The sequence below is a fragment of the Passer domesticus genome, chromosome 2 (genome assembly GCF_036417665.1).
Source record: "Passer domesticus isolate bPasDom1 chromosome 2, bPasDom1.hap1, whole genome shotgun sequence".
Taxonomy (NCBI): Eukaryota; Metazoa; Chordata; class Aves; order Passeriformes; family Passeridae; genus Passer; species Passer domesticus.
In genome coordinates, this window is record NC_087475.1 from 50,943,966 (window position 1) to 50,955,142 (window position 11,177).

General features: G+C 35.9%; 1 long non-coding RNA gene across 1 annotated transcript; it reads left to right on the plus strand.

Moving 5' to 3' along the window:
* Positions 1 to 2,048: 2,048 nt before the first annotated feature.
* Positions 2,049 to 10,183, plus strand: LOC135295411 (uncharacterized). The gene is made up of 3 exons (XR_010357493.1): positions 2,049 to 2,257; positions 4,765 to 4,877; positions 8,003 to 10,183. It is a non-coding gene; the product is annotated as an uncharacterized LOC135295411 (long non-coding RNA).
* The last annotated feature ends 994 nt before the right edge of the window (positions 10,184 to 11,177 follow it).

Below are 11,177 nucleotides of genomic sequence, written 5' to 3' on the forward strand. Positions count from 1 at the left end.
CATCAAATAAAAAAGTCTTCTCTCTTTTCTGTATACACTCTCACTCTTCACACCAAACTTAGGGGAGGGTACCCAACTCAAGCTGTTATAGGTTAAATAGGAGGTGGATTATGCAATATATTTCTGAATTGATTCAACAGGCCTTTACACAGCTAGAACCTCATTCTTCAACCAACAATCTCCACTGTTTTCCTTGTATACTAGCAGAAGCTGCCAAGAGATTCAGTCTTTTGGACAGGTATCTCCTTAGCTGTGTATAGAAATGCCCTTGGACAATAATTGAATGAATGTTTTGGGAAAAAATGTGACTTTGGTAAATGATCAACATTTGTATGCATTAAATTATGAAAATCTTGAAGAGAGAAATAGCTGTGTCTCGTAATCAGGATTAGAAATGTGTATTAGTTGAAAGTATACATCAAGGAGGGCTGAACAAAGGAAAAATGGGTGCTATTTTCTCAATACTGCAAGAAATAGGAAAAAATACCTACTTCGCACTGGGAAAAGAATAAACAGATGTATTTGCAGAATGTCTATTTAAAATCAGCTGCATCTATTTGTGTTTCAGATCAGTGCCTCCTGGGATGCCCACTCTGGCATGGATGCTGCTGGAGCTTTGTACCAGAAAATGTCAGTGACACTGTTGTCTTGGCTGTACCCTGCATCCATGCACTGAACCACTTTCTTCCACATCAAAGTGCATGCTTTTACCACCTCATGTTACTTGAGGTTTGCTATCTGAATTTCCCCAGAATTTTGCATCCTGAAACACTGGCTTTCTCATTAACCAGGGCAATCCTGCCTGTATTTCCAGTCCTGTAATTAATCTTTGGGTTTTTATTTGATTATCACTATATTGCTGGCCAGTTTACTGTAGAGACAACTTGACCAAATTAACTCCTTTTAAAATAATTTATTAATAAACTCGGGAGACTGCTCAGATGACTCAAATGAACTTTATTAGCATAGTGTGAATAATTCAGCACTTTCTACAAAAAGAAAAGGCCTTAGGAAACACAGAAATAAGGGTGCTATCTTGCCAACTTTCCTAGCTAGACTATGCTAGAGTCAAAGGACACAGGTCTGCTGCCAAAGTATGTTCCTATGAGGAGGCTTTCAGACTTAACTTTTCGTGGGACAGACATTTCCAGATAAAAAGCCTTTTTTAAAAAAATATTATTAAGAAATAATATAATATTGATATCCTGGGAAAGTTTCTTCTGTATAAGTAATAAATGGTTAAGACTAAACAACTTTAGGGGCTTGCAAAATACCAATCAAGTCAATATTATAACTGATTTCCTTGCCTAAACTGTAAATTAACTTAGCTTTAGGCAGGTGTGACTAAAAATTAAGTTTTGACTCTGAACTCAGAATAGCAGGTGCATTGAGCAGGAGACTCTTGAAGAAGTTTGAGTACATTTTAAATCTTGATTATAATCTTGATAAGATTATACAATCATAACTGAAAAATGCTTTCTGTACAGTGTGATTGTGCACAAGGAAATCCTGTTATTATGTTTTCACAACAAATAAAAAAAAGCAAAGGAGATCTTTCAGGGATCTGCCCAGACTAGAAGAAATTCTTTAGTGAGGATACCTTCTTTTCCTGGGGATTTTATCCTTTTTTGGAGAAATGTCTCTTCCAGCTGCACTATGCTTGCTGCCAGCATGAGCTACTGGCGCTATGCTCTCACAGGAAAGAAAAAATATATAAAGCTGGAAAATGGCATACTATTATCCTTAACTTTGTGGGTATCCTAAAGAACTGCAGCTCTTTTTGCAACCTGTTGTGGATGGATGGAATGCAGGAGAATAGAGGTAGTGATGAAGGTAATCTCACTCCTAAGGAGTTACAGCTGCACTAATTAAAATAATTAGGAACAGGCCTGCCCTTAATAGGCCACAGCTAGGTCCAGTTAGAACAGGTATTGTAAAAGAGTAGTTGGCTGATTGAAAAGTTAGAGTTTGTTGGCTGTGCTGTGAGGAAGAAGGAGTCAGTGTTGTGAGGAGCTGCCCATAAGAAATCACCAAGAAGGTATGGAGCTTTTTTTGCAAAGGGATGACAACAACCTGTGATGGGCTCATGATTCGGCTAGAGCCAGTTGCACAGAACTACTTTGGGCTCCAGCGGACTTCAGGTTGTCCATGAACAGATGCCTGCATGTTGGCTATGGGACATAACCCTGTTTCAAAACCCCTGGATTCTCATTGTGTTGTCCTACACAAACATACCTACACCAAGCTGGTGGAAAAGGTACATTTTGGTAAAAGGGCATAGAGAACGGAGGTCTGGTTGCCCAAGATATGAGTCTGTCTGCTCTTAGACTGCTTTTATGATGAGTTTATTTTCAACCTCAGTTCTTCCCTCTTTATATGGAGGATAAAATGTCATACCTGCTCCTGCTTACCTCTCCAGAGCTGCAAGGATTAATTAGTTTGTGTTTGTACACTGCTTGGAATGTGTAATGAGCAAAATTATTTTTCTTACAATTGAATCCTGTGATTGCTACTTTTATAATTTTTAATTGCTGTTAAAAATATGCATAACTTGTTACAACTTGTTTCACTGAAGAAAAGGTGACAACCTGTTGTATGGGTAATAAGGCAACAGGCCTCTTTTTTGCTCTTCTCTCATTTATTTTCTTTTCTCCTTTGCCAAAGGCTTTTTTTGTGGTCCCTGGGAAAAGGCAACGACACTGCTCTGATTCCCTTTGTTTTATTCTTTCTTTGGTAGGAAGGCCACAAGTTCACATTTTAGGAGAAATCCTCTGAGATTTGTGTGTGTGGTAATTTCTATGAAGCTGCTGGAAGTACATTTTTTTTAATGACAATATCTGATTTTGTTTACAAAAGGCCAAACCCAATCCTATTGTAGATCTCTAGGGGAAATGCTTTTAACTTTTATTCAGCTAATTCAAAATACTGCGGCAGTAAAAACAGTTTGCTTAGATGTCCATTGTAAAAGCAGTGATTTATAGTGCCAGTTACTCTAATGATAGCTTTATAGGATTAAATTATTTACTGCTAGGAATTCAAGAAAACTAGAACTAAATGCAAACCCAATAATGCTGCTATTTATGTTTCTTTGGAAAAGATGATCATTACTTTTTCTTGTTCCTTCTTCATTGTTTCTCACTGTGTAACTAAATTTCAGTAATTGAAATATGTGCGAGTGAAAGAAAATTTTAAGTCGCAAACAAGCTTCTGGATAAATGTGCAACATTTTTGCAGAATTCCCAACTCCCTCCCATGTTTTCAGTGTTTTCTTTCATCAATAGTTTTAAAAGCAGTCTTGAAAAAGTCTTCTTTCATCCTTCCTGAGATTACCTAGGCTGAAGACTCTTCCTTAAGTCAGTGAAAATAGCAGAATGCCTACAGTGATTTCCAAATCTCAGTCACCAGCTACTTCTGCTGAAAACCCTACATTTTCAAATTACAGTCTTATATGCTGTGAGCAAATGTATTTTCAGGACAAATGCAGTTAGAGCATATCTTGCATACTGGTTTATCTGAGGTACAATCCTCTGTGTCAACAAAAATGCAATTTTATTCAGCGAGCAGTTCCTGCAATCTGTGCTACAGGCTTTATCCTCCATTAAGCACTGACGGGAGATGGGAAAATCATGGGAGACGTTTCACTCCATCAAGATCCATGTCAGTGTCTTTATTACACTGAGAAACCCACTGGTCTTGGGGAACTTCCATTATGAGCTGGCAAAGACACAAATGGGTAGAATAAAGTAGAAAAGAGAAGATCTGAGAGCACTTGATGTTCAAAAAACTCAGAGGAAAACAGCAACAAAAGCTAGATGTCTTAGTTCCACAGATGTTGGAAGAAGTTGTCAGAAGAATGCAAGCAGCATGAAAATCAAGAATCAGAAAAGATAAATAACATACCTTTGAAGGGAAAAAAAAGATGCAATGTGTATGATGTATATTTAAGGCAGATTCTTGAGTTTTTGTATTGAGACATGCATAACTTTGTTAAATAAAAGTGGGAATAAAAGACACAAGACTGATTGGCAGAACCAGATATTCATTATCTGTCAGCATCTCTCTTGGCAGATTCCAGAATTTTTTTACTTTACTAGTTTGTTATTATTTGATCAAAATTTCACATCAGAAATTAATTACCATTAAAGGCTAGTTTAAAAATTCAGCCATCCACTCATGGAGCCATCACATGACTGGAAACTACTCACATGGCAGGAGCACTGAGAAAGGAGAAGAAAAAAATTACTGTCAAAAATAGCTTTTCAAAACTTATGGTTCAGCAATTATATGTAATGAAGCCATCCTTAAAACAGAGTGTTACTTGAGAACTATTAGGTAAACAAAGAAAGGAGAAGCTATAAAATTAATATTGCTTGTAATAGAAGACCAGGCTAGTTTAAACAACAGTTTAAATGTTAGTTTCAATTTCAAACAGATTAGCATGAAAATGTTGAACAATATGTTAATTCCCATACACTCTATCAATGAGATTCTGAAGGCACTGTCAGAAAACAAGCAGGAAAATATTTAAGAATACATCTTTAAGATTCTGACCCTTTCCCATGAAAGGGCTACAGAAATTTGGGAAACAGGAGTTAGCAGCTCATCTAATCTTCATTCTAAAGGTTCTGTGATGACTTAGACATTAAAAACCCCATCCAGAATTAATGAAGTTGGTCAAATGTATAGAATTTGCAAAACTTACTGTTATTCCTAGAAAGCTCTGAACAAGATAAGCAAAGAGTAACAGAACTATATTTCCTGCAGAAATGGAGGGAAACAGACAATGCACTTCCAGATTTAAAAGGGTATAGCGTCTATGTTCTACCCTTACCTCAGCCAAAATTAGAAGATTAGCCAAGTGGCACTACAGCTGAAAGGTAAGGTACTTTCACTATTGAAAAAGACTTGGCATTTGAAAATAAAGGTACTTGAAAATTACTCTTTTTATTTATTTAATTGCACTTAGTATAAGGCAAGGAAAAAAAGAAGCAAAATAAACAAGCCAGGGCCATGCAATGACTCCTCAATTGCTCCATATGGCTCTTTGCAAAGCAACCCCTCAGGCACTTTTATCCTCTAGGCAATTAAGCTGGGGAACTCAGTCACTGGGCGATTTGCAGAAGATGAAAAGGCAAAGAGATAAGGTGAAGGAATGAAAATCCATCTGGTATCATTGGCTGGGGAGATAACATTTCTGGCTCATGAAGGACTGTTGTCAATATATTTTGCAGTGTAGGGAAACCCATCAAGGAAGGAACATCTCAACTACCTGACAGCCTCTGCCATCAACCACTGTTAGAGACAGATTCGTTGAGCTAGAGAGATCTTTGATTATGGCCATCCTGTGCTCTTGAGGATGTCATTTAATACAGAATGAGCACTCTTTGTAAATATGAACCCTTCATAGATGGTCATCTGATTACATAAAGAGAAAAAGAGGAAATGCTATTTGAAATCTTTGACAGACTTGCTCTCCAGTTGTGAAATAATGTTTGCCAGTCTACCAAGCAAACAAGTAAAAGTTATTTCCAGTAAACTGGGTGAGCATCAGAAATCACTGGATTGTTATGCAGGAAACACAAAGTGAAAGAACTTTAGCTTTTCTACAATTAAGAAATCATAAGGGTGTTGCCACAAAGGAATGAAACAAAACCCCATGTCTACCTGGGAAAAGAACAACTATGTTTGGCATCTTCAAACCCTAGAAAAGGTAATGCTTTGTTAGCAAAAATCCATCTCTTACTACAAGATATTGGATCCAAAGAAAAATTATAATTTCTTATATAAAACCAGACTGATTTAAGATGGAGTCTGTATGTGTTTCTGAAGACATAACTAAAGAAGTCTTTTTATTCTGAAAGGGTGTAGTTATTTTTAATGAAGAAAAATACTTGGAATTTTAGGCAGTTATGAAAAGAATACCCCTTGTTGGAGGCGAGAATGAAACTGTGATGTATATTATTTAAATAATCTAATTTAAATTGGTGGATATTACACAAATCATCACCCACTTCTTTACAATATAAATCCCATGCAAAACAAACTAATAGAGGAAAGATTGAAAAAAAGATTGAAATTAATGCCAAGCAAATTACCCAAAACAATGTTTCACAGAAAACTGAAAAAAAAAAAGTCAGTCAAATAGAACTCAATATGATTTTCATTAAATTGGAGAGGCAATCAAGTTTATCCTGCTTGGAGTTAATAATAACCAATATGAGGAGTTTTTATTGTACTTAGTGATGGTTATACAAGAAAAGAATGACACTGATAAAGAAATAATTGAAGAAAAGAGTTTCTTGACATTGATAAGAAAACATTACTTCCAATAAAGTAAAATATGCAATCCATCAACTTAAACAAGGACATTGAAGTATTCAAGTTTGTTTGAATACTTATCTCCAGACCTACACTTTGCTCTAGGACATTAACTACACTGTAACTCCTGCTCTAGTCTTTCCATCTTTCCTAGGTGAATGTCCTTGTTTAAGTTGATGGATTGCATATTTTACTTTATTGGAAGTAATGTTTTCTTATCAATGTCAAGAAACTCTTTTCTTCAATTATTTCTTTATCAGTGTCATTCTTTTCTTGTATAACCATCACTAAGTATTCAAACAAACTCCATAAGAGTACAGCATCTACTGGTGAAGAAGCAAATGGCTCAACAGCACAAATTGCCACTGCTTTGGAAATGCCACTCAGGTCTTGCAAATGACAGCATGGAGCCTGGGTGGAGGAGTTTCCTAAAAATTTTGTTTTAAAACAAATCATGCCTGGGTGAGCAAATTTAAGGCTTCAATAACGGTTTTTCAGGAAAATTTTACAGCAGCTGGAGATCAGGCTGAGCAGCCTCAAGTTAATTTTCTTTTAGCAGGAAGCCATACACAGATTGATGCAGTCTTTTTTTTTTTAATAATTGTAATAATTTTTTTTAATAATTGAAGTTATTTATCCAATCATAAAAAAGGGCTAAATGAAGTGAAATAGAGAATTTTTGTAGTTTGCCACCACAAAAGAAAACCCAAAAAACAGACAAACCCAAACAAACAAAAAAAAACTCAGCCAAAACAATTACGCAGTTTTGATTTTTTTCTCTTAAACCCTAAATTCACCATTTGGGGGTTTGTTGGTTTTATTAAGAATATAAAGGTTGGAGACTCTTGCCTCAGTGAAATGAGGTTATTTTAGACAATAATTTAGATGAAAGATGGACAATAACAGTCCACACTGGGGAGGCAGTAGGTGCAGCCTTCACCTTGTCTCTGATGTTTACACAAGGTAAAAGCACCAGAGCAAACAAAAGCTTTCAACAGCCATTGGGTGAGTGCAGAATAGTCCTGGTCCCTGTCATGGGAGCAGCAACCCTTCTGAACATCTTGCTGCAACACACTTCCCTGGCTCTTTCTTTAGGCTTTCTAGCACCGCTAGGTAGTTAACAGGACTGAGGATATTAATGTATTTATAGACTTGTTTCCATCCAAATCTATTGGATACCACAGAAAAACAAACCCACATTATTTTCAGGCAGTTCTTGCTGAAAGAGGAATAATCACAAAGCACCAGCATCTTCATGAGCTGTTATTTCAAAGACACTGATGTCCATCAGAAGTCCCTACTGCACCATAGCTTGTATTTTTTGCTGCTCTCCTTGTAACCTATTTGGGCGTTTGGGTCACTGGATGATGAGCTCACTATTCTGTGCAGGAGGGTCGTGTGCAAACTGTGATTTTTTTTTACCCTTTAAGTCAAAGGTACTTCTACATTCATCCTATTTAGGCAATAGATAGTGGAAGTTGCTGTTAGACAGTCTACATTTTTCTACTTGCCACTGAAGGCTATAAAGCTAATAATTCATATACGGTGAAGTGTTTTGGGATCACAGGGATTTTGGATAATAATAGTTAAGAGAGAGTGGGAAAGGTAATGATGGTGTTGTTATCTATCCAGATTTTGCATTCCAGCCACTTTAAACTTTTCTCCCTTTCATGGTTTTCAACAGAACACTTAGAGAAGAGGAGGACAGTGAGACAGAAACTAAAGAAATGGTTCACAGAAACTGACCCAATGGCAAGAGCACTGACAGAAAATTATTTGTACAGTGGAAGATCTTGACACACGGTTGATAGAAGGATGATGATATCTGCATGTAAGATAGGCACAATATGTAAGCATTATGTGTCTTTTTGTATATTCCTGTTTTTCCCATGTACATGTCATTAATCGAAGCTTAAATATGCATAAACACATGAAAATGAATTGTCATATATGCTGAATATAATTGCTGAGTCAGAAAGCTCTCATACTCCAGGACTTGAAGAAATTTTAGTCCAGATAAAGAGCAAGGGTAGTCATAACAAAGTCAGAATGAAAATATATTCTATTGGACTGAGACTTTGCTATTATTGACTGAAGCATTTTAGAGTTTCTATTAAGAGCTGAGGATTTCCATTTAATGAATTTGACAAGACATACAAGAGTGGTCAAGAATTTTAAACCAAGGGCTTTTCTGTCTCTGCTCTTAAGTTTGTTACAAGAAAAGCTTTAATTATACATCTCGCCTCTTATCTCACTGTATTTCACCACAAAATTGAGACAGAACATCATCTGGAGTTATTTCTAAGCCATGTCCATGAAGCAGTATCCATGCAGGGCAGATGAAGTTCTTCATGTCCCTACTTTTCCCCTCTCCCTTTCCAACATCCCTATTTCACTAGAGGTTTGTTCTTCATCAATAATTTAAGTATTTTAACATTTTGAGAAGATCAAACAGTTTTACTACCTTAAATTTTTTAAGCCTCTTCATTGTGGTAAGAAGCTCATGTTCTCAGTGGAAGCTTAAACCAAAGACCATTATTTGAAAGTAAAATATTGAAAATGTTGTTTTCAGAATGTGACCCACAAAACACATACAGTGTCTTAATATGAAGCACTGATTATTCAACAGGAAAACACATTCCTTGTATGAGATGTTTTTTGGCTGTGGGTCCAAGAAATCAATGTTGCAGCATAATTTCTCTGAAGGTGCAGTAGAATGCAAGGAATAGTTAGAAATGTTTAAGAACCAGAGAGTTTTGCCCTTCAAATATATCTTCTGGCCACATAAAATGACCATATGAGAAAATTATTTGCTTCAGCAGTGCATGTGAGTTACTCTGCTTCTTCACAGCTGACTGGTTCTTTGAAATGGTCAGTCTCCAGACAGAAGGAGAAAATGAGTTGAGAGCAAATGATTACACCAGCAGTCTGAGCTAATCAAATAGAAGTGAAAATATTTACCTTCTTAAACTCAGTCCCTATGATACAAACGAGGTAAAAGACTTAGGGGAGGCAAAAATAAATAATATTATGGAAAATACTAATTAATATGTGTTGTAGCCACGTAGAAATTTCAATTCCCTTTTTATTGGATTTTTTTCAGTTTAAGGACCAGCAGTGGATATGATATGTATGTTTCAGTGAGAATGGGTATTTTAATAAAAGGACTAGAGCCTTGTGATCAAAGAAAAAATGTTACTTGTAATAAGAAACTTATTTTTGATTCAACAGCAAGCTTTAAGTGCACTAAAATACTCAAAGAGCAGCTGTACACTTATCTGCTTACATGTCAATGGGTAAAAAGATCTCATAAATTCAGTGCTGTTACTTCAGTACAAAATTGTTTTGAGGAGAGAGATCAGGTATGTAATTTCACATAAATAGTTTTTATTTGTAGTAGAACCATGTGACCCATAGAAGAAAGTACACTTGTGGATCATTTAACACGGCCATCTGTACATTTCTTAAGAAGGAAACTTTCACCGTAGTACAACTTTTGTTCAGGATATCAATCTGGTTATTATGTCTTGGCTTAATTCACTCTCACAATAAGATCACACTTGCACTTGGCAGATGAAATAAGGAATAATGAGGTACTTAGAGAAATTAGATTTCTACATTATAATATAATCAGATTTTAATGAAACAAGTAATATATAGCATTCAAACCATTTTAGTTTGTGATAAACCTTACTGAATTAGCACAAGATTTGTTTTGGTGGTCATGAAGAACATGAAATGATTTATTCTTTGAAGTAAAATTCTGCTCTATCTGCGTGAAATCTATTACAACATTATATACAGCTTTTATTATTTCTCTCCTATTGGATAATTGGAGGTCTGTGGTATTATTTAAAGTGATGAAGTAGCAACCTTAGCTCATTTCACACTTTTCAATTTCATGCTTGTCTTCTGTAAAATCTTTTCCATAAATTAATGTTCAACAGAACATGGATGCAGCACGAAGTATAAAACTTAAATACATATTGATTAAAATTGTATGCAGAGTCAATGAAACTAGAATCTCTGATTAATGCGTGTTCCTGATCAGTGTAAGCTTTTCTTAGAAGGCACATATTCTAACAACACTAAACTTAAACAAACCAGGTTAGAAACCAGAAAGCCAGCAATAAAACCTCAAGAGAAGTAGCTGAATATTTACAACAGTGACTGTGAGTTTATTTGCCATGATCAAGGCTGTGTTAGCTACAAAACACCCTCGACCTACATCCTCTTTTGTTGCACAGAAATACAACATGGAAAAGAAGCAAATACAAATGCTCAAGCCTTGGGGTGAGTTTTTCCTGAAAAACTTTGCGAACTTAACAGGGTCCAGTGTTTAAAAGTGAGTCATTGTGAGCTTCCCTGTATGCAATGCCCTGAACTGCATCTCCAGAAGGAAAATCAGATCTTGAATGTGTCTTTTAGAGGTGTCATCTTTCTTCAGTGGTCTCATACAATGAAGAAGCCCTTAAGTGTGGAAGAAACCCCATGATATTACCACAGTTGAAAGTGATCCCATGTGTGTATAACTTAAACATATTCCCAAAATAGATGGATACAGGAAGGTATATATGGAGGAGAGAAAAAAGTTCATAAAGACTGTATAGAAACAGGCAGTTGTCATACCAAGACAGAGAACTTTTATCAGTATAAATGTACAGGCCAGTTACTGGGTTTATGAGCAAGAGAATTCTTGGAAGCTGCAAAAAATCACTATAAGATGTTCCCTCAGATTTGCAGTTTTTTATTCTCTTTGTCCTTTTTTTTTTATCACAGGCTGGTGATTTGGAGGATCCATTTCTCCTTACCTAAGTGGGGATTTTAGTTACACTCTTTGCAGGAGCTGATACTGACTC